General features: G+C 39.0%; 1 protein-coding gene and 1 pseudogene across 2 annotated transcripts in view; one reads left to right on the top strand and one right to left on the bottom strand.

Annotated features, from left to right (window-relative positions):
• The window catches only part of LOC143714367 (uncharacterized), a 288790-nt gene that overhangs the window by 192943 nt on the left and 77153 nt on the right, over positions 1–18694 (bottom strand). The window lies entirely within an intron of this gene.
• Positions 11994–18694, top strand: part of LOC143714394 (uncharacterized) — a 185255-nt pseudogene continuing 178554 nt past the window's right edge. Inside the window, exon 1 of the transcript XR_013195479.1 lies at positions 11994–12315. The product of XR_013195479.1 is annotated as an uncharacterized LOC143714394 (transcript). The remainder of the gene's footprint in view (positions 12316–18694) is intronic.

Below are 18694 nucleotides of genomic sequence, written 5' to 3'. Positions count from 1 at the left end.
CACACACACTCACTCACAGCCTTAGACCTACACACACACTCACTCACAGCCTTAGACCTACACACACTCACTCACAGCCTTAGACCTACACACACACTCACTCACAGCCTAAGACCTACACACACTCACTCACAGTCTAAGACCTACACACACTCACTCACAGTCTAAGACCTACACACACACTCACTCACAGCCTTAGACCTACACACACTCACTCACAGCCTTAGACCTACACACACACTCACTCACAGCCTTAGACCTACACACACTCACTCACAGCCTTAGACCTACACACACACTCACTCACAGCCTAAGACCTACACACACTCACTCACAGCCTTAGACCTACACACACACTCACTCACAGCCTAAGACCTACACACACTCACTCACAGTCTAAGACCTACACACACTCACTCACAGTCTAAGACCTACACACACACTCACTCACAGCCTTAGACCTACACACACACTCACTCACAGCCTTAGACCTACACACACTCACTCACAGCCTTAGACCTACACACACACTCACTCACAGCCTAAGACCTACACACACTCACTCACAGCCTAAGACCTACACACACTCACTCACAGCCTAAGACCTACACACACACTCACTCACAGCCTAAGACCTACACACACTCACTCACAGCCTAAGACCTACACACACACTCACTCACAGCCTAAGACCTACACACACACTCACTCACAGCCTAAGACCTACACACACTCACTCACAGCCTAAGACCCACACACACTCACTCACAGCCTAAGACCTACACACACTCACTCACAGCCTTAGACCTACACACACTCACTCACAGCCTTAGACCTACACACACACTCACTCACAGCCTAAGACCTACACACACTCACTCACAGCCTAAGACCTACACACACACTCACTCACAGCCTAAGACCTACACACACTCACTCACAGCCTAAGACCTACACACACACTCACTCACAGCCTAAGACCTACACACACACTCACTCACAGCCTAAGACCTACACACACTCACTCACAGCCTAAGACCTACACACACTCACTCACAGCCTAAGACCTACACACACACTCACTCACAGCCTAAGACCTACACACACACACACACACACACACACACTCACTCACAGCCTAAGACCTACACACACACTCACTCACAGCCTAAGACCTACACACACACTCACTCACAGCCTAAGACCCACACACACTCACTCACAGCCTAAGACCTACACACACACTCACTCACAGCCTAAGACCTACACACACTCACTCACAGCCTAAGACCTACACACACACTCACTCACAGCCTAAGACCTACACACACACTCACTCACAGCCTAAGACCCACACACACTCACTCACAGCCTAAGACCTACACACACACTCACTCACAGCCTAAGACCTACACACACACTCACTCACAGCCTAAGACCTACACACACTCACTCACAGCCTAAGACCTACACACACACTCACTCACAGCCTAAGACCTACACACACACTCACTCACAGCCTAAGACCTACACACACTCACTCACAGCCTAAGACCTACACACACTCACTCACAGCCTAAGACCTACACACACTCACTCACAGCCTAAGACCTACACACACTCACTCACAGCCTAAGACCTACACACACTCACTCACAGCCTAAGACCTACACACACTCACTCACAGCCTAAGACCTACACACACTCACTCACAGCCTAAGACCTACACACACTCACTCACAGCCTAAGACCTACACACACACTCACTCACAGCCTAAGACCTACACACACTCACTCACAGCCTAAGACCTACACACACTCACTCACAGCCTAAGACCTACACACACACTCACTCACAGCCTAAGACCTACACACACACTCACTCACAGCCTAAGACCTACACACACTCACTCACAGCCTAAGACCCACACACACACTCACTCACAGCCTAAGACTGTCTGATGATATTCAACTGTCTTTTTCTGCATCAGGCCATCAGCTCACTGATTGATTCACTGAACCTCTAATTTGTGAGACAGAGTCAGGGCGTATTTTGACTCATAAATGTATTATGTCACCAAAAGGGCCTGACATTGATAGCCAATTCTGAGGGAGTTAAAATAGTTGACAATGAACGAAATTGTTTGTTCGAAATTCTCAAACTCACGCCCCCTTGGCGGGCTCTGACGTGTAATGACGTAGGGCTAGCTCATTGGTCACACGTCGGAGGCGCCCGCACCACAGCCTATGAGTGATTCAGACGCTCAATGTGCTATAGCTGTGCAGCTGCAAATGCGTTTTACATATAAGGCTTCAGTAAATCGAGGAAAAGGAGGTTCCCCACTGCGTATAGCTACGCAATACTCGTTCCCTCTCTCAGGGAACTGAGGTTACGATAGTAACCGAGTAGTTATTATTTTTTCCTACATCGGTTGAACTGAACTGATTGGTGCTCCGTGACATCTTGTTACAGAGAAACACATAAGCAAGCACTGAACGGAGAAATTGCAGAACTGAGAAACTGTAACTGCAACAACAGGAACAACTCTTCTACAGTTCTCTTTTCCAGTCTCAGGCCATTATAAGGAGACTGTCGATTTCGCTGCACAGTTTAAATGGATTATAGGCTAGTTAATATGCCTATGTAGCCTAAAATATGGAAGCTATTTTTACTAAACTTATTTAAGTCAGCATATTTTTGCAACAGAACAGAAATCAAACGTCCACAATGTTATTTTTTCTTTGAAATAATCAAATTATCAAAGTTCTTCTCTCAAAATAATCACCAGCACAGTTCAGCGCATGGCACAATATGAGTAGAAAACAAATTGCTTCCGAGAAAATGTTAAACTTTCCAGAGGTTTAAATCAATGTGAAATACATTCGCTGAAGCGTAGCCGAACTTGAAGCAGGAAAAGCGCGTGTAAATTCTCCCGTACGGGCTTGAACACAAATTCAGATATCCCGTATGACCACCGCATAATCCCGTCCGAGTAAATGATATCTGAATACGTCCAATGTGGGAATTCAAAAACATATGGCCTATGATGTAGGCTACAGAAAGGAAATATACAAGTATGAGAAAGAAACACAAAAGCGTGAATCCACGTTCCCCAGCCGTCTCGGTACTAGTCACGCTCCGCCCCTATCAGTATGTATACGCCCCGTCATCTCTTTTTAAACGTAAAAAAACATTTGACTCACTAGTTTGAGAACACAAATGTGTTAATGACCGCATAGGTCCAACCAGGCAAATGAAGGCCATAGGCTAATTAAACATTGTATCAATATGAAAAATTATAAACAATACAAAAGCTTATAAATAATAACAGCAGTCCATCTCTATTTATATTGTGTTTGTGATGTTGTCTCTCCAGTAGGAGTTAAACACTAAAAACTGGACACACCTATTAACGAGTCTCGTCCAATCAGAATCCCCCTCATCAGACGGGCCTCCATCATATAATACTGAACCTCAAAGGATCAATGACAACATCGATTATTTCAGAGAAAAAAAAAATCTTCATTTGATCAAAAGAAACAAATTAATTTCTGGACTCTTCTTGCTTTAAAGGAATTTGTATTGTAGATCAAAAATGAGTTGGAATAGTTAAATGTAATTTCTGCATATACATTTATGCCCTAAATGACTATATAGAATTTGTGGAGAAATGCAGTAGGCCTATATATACTAAAATAACAATGTTAATGCAAAAAAGCCAAATAAAAAAATAGTAAAGCAAGAGAAACTGCTCACTTTCCGGCGGTCTGTTAATTTTTCTTTCAATCTCCTAGACCAAACATCACAAATCACACTGTTATCAGCCTTTTGTGTTTTACACATTTTATTCAAAAAATATATGAATAAATGTTCACACACAATAAAAACACTCTTAAAACATAAAAAAATCTGACCAGCTCGTAAAAAAAAACATTTAGCAGTTTTACAACAGACAATTCCTCTTAAGTAGGTAATAAACAGTAGATACAAAACAGAAAGCTCTCAAACACTGTCTAATAATACAAGCTAGAACGAGAGATCGCTGTATGAAAAGGACCAACACAAAATGCAATGCAATGGTTTTTACAACAGTTCCATTAACTAACTGCGATGACACTTTTCAGCTATTAACACTGCATCTAAATGCATCAAGTTTTTAATATTTTCATTTAAAAAATCTAATGTTCATTTATTCATAAAAAAAATACAAATAGACGCAATGTTACTGTAAAAGACCAACAAAAAAAAAATTGTATGCTCTAAAAAATGCTGGGTTGTTTTAACCCATTTTAGGGCCAAATTTGGACAAACCCAGCATTGGGTTACATTTTTAAATTACATTTTTATCCCAACATTTGGGTTTGTCCATATTTGACCCAAAAATGGGTTAAAACGACCCAGCATTTTTTAGTGTACAGTAATATATTACTGTAGTATTACTGTTATATTACAGTTAAAATATTTATAAATACACAACAGATGAGGTAGTGACAGCATTTGACATCTCTCTCTCTTAATCATTCTCTACAAAATACTTTAGTAAACTTCAGAGTGTAATGTCACAGTAGTCAGTGAGTCCTGGATCATTTAAAACCCTCTGATGTTTCACTGCAACCACCGTTTCCATCTGCCCGAAACAACAACAGAGAACAATATTGTTACACACATAACAAATATTAAGTGTTCTTGATCCTTTGAAATGTTTCAAGAAACTGTCAAATGGGAAAAGTTGGAAGCATCATTTTTCAACATATCATAAACAAACATAATAAACCGGGACTGGCATGATTAATATTCTTATTAAATTAGAGTTGACCCATAAACAGACATTAGAAACAGCTGAAGGTGAAAAAGGAAAGAAAGAAAGAAGGAAAGAACTTTTTAATTTAAATCAATATATTAAAATAATATATCAAATATAAATAATATATCAAATAAACAGTTTAGTTGAACAATGATTTTTCCAGGTCTAGAAATCACACTTTATAAAATGTACCCATCACATATCGACTGCAGGTTTTCGGTTTGATTCTTTGGACTGAATTATGATTCTCTGTACAAAGACAGACAGTAAATGTGATTGTGATGTAAATACCTGTGTGTGGAGAGGATGATTATTACTACTCTGTTTTTCTGTCATCATCATTTTCTCCTCTGTCATTGCTTTCTGAGCTAGAAAAAAAGATAATCAGATTATATAAACACTTGAGATTGAGCAGATACCCTGTTTGTGTAAATATAGAATTCAATGCATTTTAATCCAGGAAGAGTAAACTTAATTGAAAATCATAAAATCTCATCATTATCAAAATCTCTATACTAATCTATATACGGTCTAAACTGCTCATCTCTTGTCTTTTAAACAATGATATTACAGCAATATAACAACAATGAGACATTTAAAGCAACAGTGTTGCATATTATAACCCACCATTTGACCTTCTCCTTTTGTAGATGGAGTAACCAAACACAGCGAGAGCTAGAGCTGGAACTGCAGCTGCTGTAAATACAGTAAATACAGGTTCCACCTGCAGAATGAAGAAAAAAATTCCTTCTAAATGTTTATTTTTTATAAATGGTCTTTTAATCAACATTATGAACTGTTGAAAGTAGTTGGGGTGCTTCAAATGTAATTTTTGTGGCAAGAAACGATAATCTATTCCAGCATCATCATGTTCTCCTGCTACAAATTTGTGCATAACTGATTTTATGATGATATTTACCCCAGTTTACTGTAACTGGTTCTGTCAGACTGCTGTGAATGATCAGACAGTCGTAAGATCCTTCATGTTTTTTGTCGAACTTCACACTGATTCTCATCTGAAACGTTTCATTAGCATTTGGTCTGATTCCAGAAGATGTTTGATCCTCAAGATTAATTCTGTTCAATCTAATGTTCATCTGAACATCTCTGGGGTAGAAACCAGTGGCCAGACAGATCAGAACCAGCTTACTTTCATCATCAGGAGCTTTCCTCACAAACATGTAAACATCTGGAGAACCTGGAGAAGAAAATAACAACACAATTAACAAACAAGCATTTACAAATAATTGTGTTCCCTTTCGTTGTCACTCCGAGTTACGTCGGATGACGACGAATGGGGTTTCGCTTAGAAGCCTATCAACTTCGAGTATTACAAAACGAGCCAATGGCAAAGAAATGCCATGGGTCTGCGGAATTTGCATAGCGTAACTCCGCCCCACCTCGTGGGTATAAAAGGAGAACGCCGGCAATATGCAGTTATGTTTTTGCTTCAGAGCCAACAGGTCATCTTCACTCCGCAGTCTATTTTTGAGTATCTTCGAGAATCTTCTAGACGAGCAGTTTCCAGTAGGGGTGCGCCGATCCGATACTCAGTATCGGTATTGCTCCGATACTAGCAATATTTACCGGATCGGGTATCGCCAGACGAGACCATCCAAATCCGATCCGATATTGTATAGCCTACGTATGTTATTGTTATACAACACAAAAGGCACAAAAACATTATAAAGCACTATAATGTTTTCGTGTACTGTATTCCAAGATTTCTGAAGCCATTACATATAGTTTAATGTGAGGTACAGATTTAAATCGTTAAATTAACCTTCACCTAAGTGCTTCCCTCCGCTGCGGCTGTCAGTCATTCTCAGCACTCAAACAGCGCGTCGCGCTCGGGTAAAACAGTCAACACGATGAAACTCTCTCCAAGATGAGTCAATGTTCCTATTATTATACTGTAGATATGTAGATAAAGGTCTATGGTTTGCATAAAAGGACTTTAACGTGCTGGAGTTTCACATGTTACTTTCAACCGGGTGTCTGTTAGATCACAACACAACTCCTCAGTGATCACAACACTGGAGTAGAGAGCGATATAATTGCTCTTCACGCGCACATTAACTGAAATTTAAAACTGTTAAAAGGCTCAAACTAATGAATAAATAAAGAAATATACGTATCTTACTTTTGTGCTTTGAACTTTTCAATGCGACGCGCTGCGCGCCGTGACTCCATGTTGCTTCGAGCGCATCATTCTGCGCACGGGATGCGCATAAGGTTTCGTGCCGCTCTGAATTGGAGCCTTTCATATTACAATACTTTTGCGCAATGGCAGTTTATTGATAGCTAGTTGTTCTGTCCAATCTATGTATCATATGTTGCTGATTCATTAAAAAGTTGCGCTTAAAATTTTAAAATAAATGTATTTTAATTATATAGTATATATTTTGTCTGTATTGTTTTACAAAGTAAGGAAAATAATGTTTAAGTCAAGCTTTGATGCCTTTAACAAAAGAATAATCCCAGTCTCTTCCCCACAGTGAGGCATACAGATACAGTTTATTAGGTAATTTGGCACTGTTTTTTTAATTATTATTTTAGTATTGGATCGGATCGGTATCGGCCAATACTGAGTCCCAGGTATCGGAATCGGTATTGGAGGCAAAAAAAGCAGATCGTGCCACCCCTAGTTTCCAGTCGGTGTTGGTGTGATGGCGTGTTCCAGCGAGTTTCACTTTCCTGCCTGCTGATCTGTGCAGTGGACCGCAACAGCCCGTGTGTTTCTCCCTGGGCGCTTCAGCACTGCTGCGAGCTTTCCTCTCATAAAAAGAGCTTTCATTCACAAAAAGAGCTTGCACGCGGCACGTCTTTTTAAAGACGCTCTGCCCGTGTATTTCTGAGCGCGATAGTCTGATAGATTCAGCTGATGGGCGCGATCGCTGTTTGTGTGTTTGGGCTGCGCTCAGACAGCGTTCGCGGATGCGTCATGTTTTCCGAACATGACCATTGCAGTGTTATGGTCGAGACTCAATGAGCTCGATAGAGCGAGAGTCCCCTCATCCACACCCCAATCTATTCTCTCCACGAGAGGGAATACTTTGGCTGGTGGCCAGGGTGACCTGAGGCAGCTGGTGTGGAACAAAACCGACGATTTATCCTCGGTCCACACCCCCCTCTTACACATTGCAACCCGTGTGGTGTCCGGATGAGTTCGCTGCCCGCCCGCGTTCAGAAGGATGCCGGCAGCTCTAGCAGCTAAAGCAGATAAAATCATCCCGGCAGATAAAATCATGTCTATCGCCGCATCACAAGGTGAGCTGGAGTCCTCTGGAGATGAGGGTTCGGCTGTGCTGCCACCTCTGGGTGTGCCAGCCTGTCGAGTCTGATCCAGAGTTGCGCCGCGAGTATTGGGCTTGTGTGGACATCTGCCATGTCCCGAGTGCTCAAGGCTGATGATTGGTTTTTGGGGGTGGCGACCCCAATTCCTTTTTACCCGGACGTGCATGAAGAGTTCATGAGCTCGTGGGAGTCTCTTTTGACTTTCGCGACTGCTCAGCGGCCTCTACCGTCTTCTCTGCCCTCGTAGAGACCGCAGCCAAGGGTACACTGGGGTTACCCCCGTGGAGTGTTCTGTGGCAAGTGGCAACACATCTGTCACCCCACAGCGCCTCCACCTGGCGTGGCGACCCTAAGCACCCCTCGAATGCCTGTAGGTTTTGTCTACTCCGGTGGCAAACACCTATAGAGCTGCGGGGCTGGCTGCCACCTCACTGCATGCTCGTGCACGAGGCTAGGGCTGATTCAGGGCTCATACAAGAGCTGCGTGCCGCCACTGACCTTGCTCTACGAGCGACGAAGGTGACCGCACGCTCCCTGGGTCAGGTGATGTCCACATGCGTGGTCAGACATCTCTGGCCTAACCTGGTTGATATGCGCGAGGCTGAGTGAACCCGCTTCCTCAACTCCACCATATCCCAGTCTGGCCTTTTCGGCGGCGCTGTCGAGAACTCTGCCCATCAGTTCTCGGCCGCCCAGAAGCAGACTGAGGCTGACCCCATGGCCAGCTGCTGCCACCCGGCCACCGGCTCAGACGCCTCAGTCCGCTCGCCGCCAAACACGCCCTCCTGCGACTTCCGCCCCCTCCCGCCCGGCCCCAGCAGAAGCTTTTACGTGGAGGTGGTTGCAGGCAGGCGCCCCACGACTGAGTTTATTAAAGAGGACAGTGAGAACACGAGTGATCCAGAACCTGCAGAATGAAACACACGGAAGATCCTGAAGAACAAAGAGGTTGGTGTTTATTCTTCATTCATTCATGATGCTGAAGAACATTCATGTTAGAAACATTCAAGCACTTCATCACAGTTAGATACACAGTTAAACTATGAAATGGGTACAGGGAACATTTCGGTCAAACAAAGTGTAATTTTAGCTCTGGTTTATGTGTTTCGCATTTTTTTGCAACCATGTTACAAAAATGTTGGACATTTCTCAATATAGTTTAGTTTTTTATTATTATTATATTTTTAAAGGCTAACTCAATTTGATTTATTGTGACAAATGAGTTAATTTTATTTAAAGGGTAAATCAGCCCCTGGTCAGAGCCTGACTCCACCAACTGACGATATTTGAAAAATGCTGTAAAAGTGGGCGGAGTCACAACTCTGTAGCCAAGGACACACTCCACATAGTGCTCTTCACGGCCATTGAATAGATACAGCAGCTGTTTCAGCAGTAGTTTAGTGAAATGGGTGTGTTTTTTGATAAGTGGCGTTATGGTTTTTAAATTTTAGTTCAAAAGTCTGGTTATAGTGTTTAAGCTATTGAGAAAAACTGATTGAGAATAAACTGATTAAACTATTGAGAAAAATACACTCTAATGTACAATAGTAAGCCTCTACTTCTGTTATTTCAAGTGACACTGGAATCCAAATGAATCAGTAAAATATAATGTAAAGAGTTAAATAGGATAATCAAATGTCTATTTAAATTATGATATAACTGACAGATAATTAATTGGCGTTCCACTTGTGTTTCTGGTGTCCAACGTCATTGGAATTAAAGTTCTAGTTTGACTGGATTGTAATAATGAAAAGGTTTTAAGTAAAATAAATTAAATATTAATCTAAACATTGGTATCAACATTTTGATACTATTGTACATGCTATAATGCTAATATTACATTAGATAATTGTGTCATTGATCAAATTTATTTAACAGTTCTTGCCAGTGGCGGTTCTACATTGAATTACACCGCGGGCGAGTTATATTTTATTATAACAACATAAGTGCCCCATGTATTTGTGGTATATAGAGTGAAATTTGCGTTATTTAGAAGAAAGTCGAGGTGGTGTGACTGACTTTAGTCCACTAATTTAGTCCACTTAAATACAGTGTTTTAGTTTGTAATCAAATGATTTTTGTTCTAAATATGCCTGATTTTTTTGTTTGTTTTTTTGCTGTATACCTTTTTGTCTTTTATCCATAAGCTATTCACACGTTAAAAATGTATCCGTCTATATTATGCATAATATGCTGGTGTAGTGATTGATGAAGATGAGTGTATCCATGTCGTTTTGTGAGAAATTTGCAGTATTGCCTTTCAGTATAGCAGTTTTACAGGCTTTTATCATCTATCCTGCCTTAAATAATGTGTTTCTAACAGCAAACACTCAGAATAAAGTGAGATGATCTGTTGATGATCCTGAATGTCTTGTTGAATGAGTGTTGATAGTCTGAGGATCATCAATATTAACAGATCTGCTGAAAACACTCTTTATTTCATGACAATAGTTCCTGTTTTCTCCTCATTTATTATGCTGATGTCTTCAGATCTCCTGTAAATTGACACTTAAAGCTCATTTCATTGGTGTCAGCAGACTGAGGGGATTTGTTGGCTACAAATATGACTTTTATGTTTCTTACAGTTCTGTCCTACTTTCTAGATATTTGCCCTCCTTTTAATAAATAAACACAATAATGTTAGAATTAGAAATAAAAATTTGTGACTTAGAATCAATTGTTTTACTGTATTTCAATTTATATGAATTGAAATACAGTTGGATTTTCTTTTATAGATACCTGGATTGTAATGAAGAAGCAGAATAATGTTAGGATTTTAGCAATACAAATTGTTTAAAATGATTAATAAATTGGCACCAGTTACTGTAGGATGAATAGATAAACAGACATAAATGCTTATTGAACAGGTTAAAGAATGACAAATATTTTTGCAACCTTTCATTTTCTATTTTGTGGGTATGTGAGTTTTATGTGAGTCTTGTATTGTTCAGTCATTTCACGGGTATTGTGAGATTTGTTGTAAGTGCGCCCTCTATTGGACAGAGGCGAGAGTGGCGGTCATATACTGCATTTACGCGTTCGTTTCTCTGCATTCTACTTGACTGAGAGAGGTACGTGTTCACATAAGTGTGATGTAAGCTTGAAAAATACCGGTTGTAACTTTATCTTCAGTGCACATGGTAACTTGTACGTGTATTTTATGATTAGTGCACATACATTTAGTCAAGATGTGTCGAGAAATGCTGTTTTGAGTGCTTAAGAAATTGCTAACATAGCTAACCTCGTGTTGTGTTTTGCTGTATGCTAGCGCTCGCCATTCTCTCGTCTTGTGATGTAGCCCACATGTTTCAGTTTTCCTTTTTCTTATGTTAGGCTGATTCTGAATGGAGATTGAATCCCGAACTTTTGCTCTCTTTGAAATTGTATAGGTATGTAGGCTACTTCCAATATGGTTTAAAATATAATGTGTTCATTTAAAAGTTTTCGTGTATGGATTGGTGTTCAATGGCACTGAACAGCCCAGATGTAAAGCCTGTACATTTTGCTTCATGCATGTTACTGTAAGTGTTAACTATTGAAAGGAAGTTGGTTTATTTCATGATGCATAATGTTAATGCAAAACATTAGCTTTATTACGTATAACGTCAAAACGTTATTACCCATAGTTAATAACAGAAATAACTCAGAATATGACAGATACACATGGTAAAAACAAGCCAAATGTGATATGTTCATTTTTCATGGTAATTTTTCTGTATTTTATTTTCTGATTTTTGAATGCGATAAAATACTGAGTCTGCATTCTACTTGGAAAAAGAGAGACTGGTTCTGATTGAAGATCGTCAGTGTCCTGTCATCAGTGCACCAGAACACAACGTCGGCGAAGTGCAGACAGCGCCAGCTACACTTAGAAGTTTAATTTATTATAAAAACAAACTCAATAATTGATACTTTTGATTTTGGCAGATTAGCTCCCCCAACTCTGGAATTCATCATCAGTGAAGCTCCTCCCACTGCAATCACATCATCAGTGAAGCTCCTCCCACTGCAATTACATCATCAGTGAAGCTCCTCCCACAGTAATTCAGCGATATAGTTGTAAATTCCCATCGGCTACAAGTGAAGACGAGCATCAGAGCATCAGGAAGAGCTGAAATCTGTAAAGACTGAGTTTATAAAAGAGGACAGTGAGAACACGAGTGATCCAGAACCTGCAGAATGAAACACACTGAAGATCCTGAAGAACAAAGAGGTTGGTGTTTATTCTTCATTCATTCATGATGCTGAAGAACATTCATGTTAGAAACATTCAAGCACTTCATCACATTTAGATAAACAGTTAAACTATGAAATTGTACAGAATGTTCTGGGGTTTTCTTCAACAAATGGTCAGTAAAGAAGGTTTGTGACATTTTTATATTGATTATCAATATTAAATCAAGCTAAATACTATTTTACATTTATTTTATGTCAGGTTTCCAATTTGCAACAACGTTACCGGAATTAGTTTTTCTCATTTTCAACATAGTTAAAACATTTTTTTCTTTTAAAGAATAATCAGTAAATTTGTATTTTTTGTACAAGTTGTATTTTTCAAATATCATACAAGTTATTCATAGTTCCTCTTACAGTAACTTTGGTAACAGGGTTGATGAATACAGTCAATGCTACAGTTTGTGTAAAAACTGAGACAATGGATTGAGATTATTTTCTCGTCTTCCCATCAAGAAATGTTCTGTTTTTTTAAATGAGGAAAATCATGTCAGGAGTAACAGGGTTAAGTGAAACATGTAGGACACAGATAATGCTAATAAAAATGGTTTATTTAAAGGGTTAGTTCGGTATTTTACACTTAAAGCCCTGTTTTAAGATCGTCTCTGATGAAATAGAACGGTTAAGATTGAAAGACCACTCGGCGAGTTTCGCGGCTTTGTAAAATAAAATGTAATGCGTTTTATGAATGATTGTTCCAGTGCACATAGACAACCATTGTGTAGGGTTGGGGGGTGCTAACACAGAAACCTAAAATTCTCGGGACAGCAGCATTTGTCCAAATTACTAACCCTTTAAAACTAAAGCCGTGGCCACTCTGCACTGTGAGCATGTGAAGTTTCTACACACACTGCAACGGTCGTGAAATGACGTCACATTCTGCGGCAGCTTTTTCACAAACATAAATTTACTGAATGATAAATGTTTGTGTTATTTCTCACAGGGTTATTCACTTGAGCTTGTGTTTCTGGTGTCTCACTTTCACATGCGCATGAATGGAAGTCAGTGCAAGGAAAAGTCTAGTGCGAACGGCCATTAATAATTAAAAGTTTTAGTAAAATAAATATCAATCTCAAAGTTGGTGTCAAAATATGGCAGTACATTTTAATGTTAATATTATGTTAGATGATTGTGTCATTTATCAAATATATTGAATAATTCTTTTTTTTAATACTGTATTTTTATTCTTTTCCTTTTTGAAAAAAATAAAATAAATAATAATAAAAAAACAGCCACAGCAACATACAATTGTACAGAACAATCGTTTGGTCACTCATACATTCTTGCATAAAACAAAATTAATGAAAGTATGTATGTCAGTATATACATCAATACGTCAGTATATATGCTCAATAAACATGTCATGAATTCGTAAACACAATCCATCTTTCCCAATACTGCAATTACTTATCCATCTGTAGGTTTAAAGCGAAAGTCATCCTCTCCATATCTTGGACGCTGGACATAATGTCCAGCCATTCAGCCTTTGTTGGGGGTTCAAATTGTAGCCACTTTCGTGTTACAGCTTTCTTGCTGGCTGCTAATAATATCTTTAAAAGGTACTTGTCTTTTATCATCAAATGAGCTGCTAAGTTTCCCAGATAAATTGTAGAAAATGAGCAGTCAATTCCATCACCGAAAATAAAGAGTATTACTTGTATTACCTCCTGCCAGTATGACTGAATAGCTGGGCAGCTCCAGAATACATGAAAATGGTCTGCCAGCTGTTCCCCACATTTCCTCCAACATAGACCACTTTCCCTTCTCGCGAGACTGAAAAGATTTTAACTTGGTGGGTACAAAGTATCTAATAAGATTCCGCCAACAGAATTCTCTCCACATGCCCGAGCTGGTAGACGTCGCTTGTATAGAACAGATATTCAGCCAGTCTTCCTCTGAAATATATAGACCTGGGGCCGTATTCACAAAGAATTTTATTTTACCACTAGGAGTACTCCTAAATCACACTAAAATATGTTAGCTAGGAGTTTTCTCCTAAAAGTTATTCACAACGCCTTTCAGACCTACTCTTAGTAAGGAAAAATGGCAACTCCTAAACTAAGAGTGATTCTTCGTTGCTATGGATGACGTCAATTCTCATGCACGAGTTTCCTCGCAATGATCGCGGTGATTGGTTGTTAGATGACAGGGCCATCATGCGGAACATAACACAGACGCAACAAATCATGGAATTACAACATCTAAATATGTCTGTGTCCTACACAAAATAATAATAGTAATGTCATCGAAAAACATATATAATGACATGTTTGTGCAGGCCCCAGTGAAGTGTAATTCTAAAAAGGCAGAGAGAGAGAGAGAGAGAAAAGTGGTGAATTCAATTAAATTAATAGCCTAATGAAACCGCCACTTGCCTAATAATGAAAAACGACACTTGCATTAACACTTGCTTGGTTAATTGACATCCTATTAGTATGGAGGCTTGTTTCCGCCACTGAATAAAAATAAATAAAAATAATTGCGACTTTTTATCTCACAATTGCGGGATATGAAGTCAGAATTGTGAGAAATAAAGTCGCAATTGCGAGATATAGGAAGTCGCAATTGTGAGATATAAAAAGTCGCAATTACCTTTTTAATTTTTCATTCTGTGGCGGAAACAAGCAAGGAAATGTTGCTCCTATTGAAGTAATGTAATAGTTGAATGACGGTGGATTATGAACTCGCCAAAACGGAAAAGAAAGCCCAACTGGACGCAGGATCAGTTACTGTTGCTGGCCCAGTTGGTGCCACAAAAATGAATAAAAAATAAAATAAGAGGGAAATTCGACACTGTGATATCAAGTAAAACTAAGCGTGAAACATGGGAGAGGATTTGTTTGCAGATCAATGCAGCATTCCCGCTTGTGTCGCGGACCCCGGACGACTGCGAGAGGCGGTGGTATGCGCTACAATCCTATGTGAATAGGTCTTAGTGAGTTAGGAGTCCTCTCGACTTCTTTTCAGCTGTCCCAGACTAAGGTGTTACTTTTAGGGCTAAAATGCTTCGTGAATTACTCTTAGTGAAAAAAAATAGGAGTCCTAAAGTTAAGAGTGACACGCCCATTATTTTTAGGAGTTGCTCCTAAATTCGCCAGTTAGGAGCTACTTTTAGCCTTACAATTCTTTGTGAATACGGCCCCAAGCTTCTTTTTCCCATTTTAATCTAACCTTAGTTGTTGAATGTTTCTTTACGGATTGAATGGCTAGGTACAGTTTTGAAATTAGTTTCCTATTATCTTTTTTTTTTATACATGTCAATAAATAAGTCAATTAAATTGGTGTCATGCTTCTCCAAGTATCGTATCTCTTTATTAAAATAAGTCCTTGTTTGTAAGTATCTAAAAAAAATCTAGTTTTCCCAACCCATATTTATTAAGAGATCTCCTGAAAGCTATATAATTCTCCCTTTGAATTTGAAATTGAACTAAAAGAGGTGATGCCAAGCCTATACCAGAGCTGAAACCTCCCATCAGCCCTTGCTGGTTTAAAGTCGGGGTCAAAAGCAACCCATTTTAATAGTCTAGATTGTCTTTCAAGTAACGGAGATTTGCATTCTTTAAACCAGATTCGAAGAGGAACCTTAGTCCATTGATTTAAACTTTTAGAATACTGTTCATATAATGGTTTGCTACCCAGCACTGATTGCAATGGTACAGTCAGCTGCGAGATCTCCAAATCCTTCCACTTTGCTGTATACTCTGGATTACAGCAGCATGCTAAAGGTTTTAGCTGAAATAATGTTTGAAATAATCTGATAAACATGGCAGTGATCTTCCCCCTTTCTCTTTCGGTAGCTGCAGTGTTTTAAATTTAGTTCTTTGCCTCCTACCCCCCCATATGAATCTTGAAATCCACTTATCCCATTCATTAAATTGTTTTAAAGGGACTTCGACTGGTAAGGATTGGAAGAGGTATAAAAGTCGGGGGAGCATGTTCATTTTCACCGTATCTATCCTGTCATGCATCTCTAAGGGCAGTTGGGACCACCTATCTATATCAGATTTAATGTTCTTACTTATAGGACCATAATTGCTATCAAACAATTTAGAAATATTCTTTGTTATTATAATCCCCAGGTACTTAATACTTGATGAATTCCAATTAAATTTTAATCTACTCAACATGTCATTCTGAGGGGTATAGTTATAATTTAAGATTTGTGTTTTTTGAACATTTAATTTATATCCCGAGTAAATGCCGAATTGCTTTAAGATCGACATCAACCTGGGGATAAACTCTGGTGTAGCAACAAACAACAAAACATCTTCTGCGTACAGACAAATCTTTTGTTCGAAACCCTGGACCATAATCCCCTTTATCTCCTGTTCGTCTCTAACTGCCTGTGCTATGGGCTCAATAAATAAAGCGAAAAGTGCTGGTCTGAGAGGCCTCTTTCCAGGTTAATACTCTGAGTGAGATGCCCGTTGACCCTTATTCTAGCCTTTGGTGACGAATACAACATTTTAATGCATCTAATAAAATCATCTTTAAAACCAAATCTTCTCAATGCCAGGTACAGGTACTCCCAGCGAACCGAGTCAAATGCCTTCTCGGCATCTAAACTAATTACTACTGCTCTGATGTTTTCTTTAGTGACATGATCAATTACATGCAGCACCCGCCTAATATTGTCTTGTGTCTGTCTGTCACGTACAAATCCTGTCTGGTCTGAATCCACTAATTCTGGTATTATATCTTCCAGTCTTTTAGCTAATATCGATGCGTATAATTTATAATCCATGTTTAAAATCGAAATTGGTCTAAATGCGCTACACTGCTTTTTGTCTTTATCCTCTTTAGGAATAACTGAAATTATTGCCTCACTCCATGTTCTTGGTGGCTCACCTCCTTTAAGTGTATAGTTAAAGCAATCAAAAAGTATAGGGACTAATTGATCTTTAAAAGCCTTATTCCACTCGGTTGGAAAGCCGTCTGTTCCCGGCGCTTTAACTTTTAATCTAGAGATTGCTTTCCTTATTTCTTCCTTTGTTATCTCTGCCATTAGGGCTTTATTTTGTACTTCACCTATGGAAGGTAAGTCAAGTGATTCTAAAAATAAATGTATTTCCTGTGAGCTGGTTGTATTTGGTTCCTTGTATAGATTTTTATAGTAATTTTCAAAAATATTGTGAATATCTTCTTGCTTATGACAGATTTTTTCAGTTTTGGGATCCCTAATTTCATATATTGTATTCTCAGCCTGTTTCTTCCTTAGCCTCCATGCCAACAGCTTCAAAGCCTTAGGTCCATTTTCATAATATCTCTGTCTAATGAATTTAGCTTTTTTCTCTAATTCTTCCTCATATAATTTATTTATTTCCTTTTTAACATTGTTTATTTGATTTAATATATATGGTTTCTTCTTCTCAACATGTTCTATCTCTAAGAGGTTCAGATTTTTTTGTAGTTCAAGCAGCCTTTTACTTCTTTCCTTTTTTCTATACGATGTGAGAGCTATGAGTTTTCCCCTGATCACTGATTTTAAGGCATCCCACAGGACACTTGGTGATACTTCCCCGTTATCGTTGTTATCCATATAATCTCCCAGTTCTTTTTGGACATATTCCTTACATGTACTATCAATTAAAATGCTTGTATTAAGTCGCCATAACATATCCTTCTTTTTATTATCTAAATGCAGGGTCAAGTAGACAGCTGAGTGATCAGAGATATCTCTGACTCCTATCTTGCAATCTATAATTCTGTGCCTGTCTGATTTACAAATAAAAAAATAATCAATTCTTGAGTAAACATCTTGACTTGCAGAGTAGAATGTGAATTGTTTGTCTGTTGGGTGGAGATCCCTCCAGGCATCAATCAGTCCCAACTCCATCAAAAGTTTTTTCGTTATACTAGCTCTGGAAGTTAACCTCTTTAGTGTATTAGAAGAATCGAGTTTAGGCTGTATTTGGGTGTTCCAGTCTCCTCCACATATTAAGACCCCAGAGGATTCAGAAGCAATTAACTGAAAAATTTCTTTAATACAGGAATTGTCCAGCTCAGGGGCTATATACACATTAACTATTGTAACTTCTTTCTGATCTAGAAATCCCTTAACTAAAACATAACGGCCCTCTTTATCAGTAAATTCAGAGACCACTTGAAAATTCACACTATTAGAAATTAGTATTGCTACCCCTCTTCTTTTCCCTTTCTCATATGATGAGTAAAATACATTCTTAAACCCTAGTTTTTTTAATTTTTCGTGTTCTGCGCTGTTGAGATGAGTCTCCTGCCAAAATATGATATGTAACTTTTCCTTTTTCATCTTTGCAATAGCCTTGCTTCTCTTAATTGGATTGTGTAGACCATTTACGTTGAGGGTAATCACCCTATATTCCTGACATTGCTTTTAA

This window comes from Siphateles boraxobius, unplaced genomic scaffold (assembly GCF_051911475.1).
Source record: "Siphateles boraxobius isolate OS27281-9 unplaced genomic scaffold, OSU_SipBor_1 54, whole genome shotgun sequence".
In the NCBI taxonomy this organism is placed as follows: Eukaryota; Metazoa; Chordata; class Actinopteri; order Cypriniformes; family Leuciscidae; genus Siphateles; species Siphateles boraxobius.
This window is presented reverse-complemented; position numbering and strand designations above follow the sequence as displayed.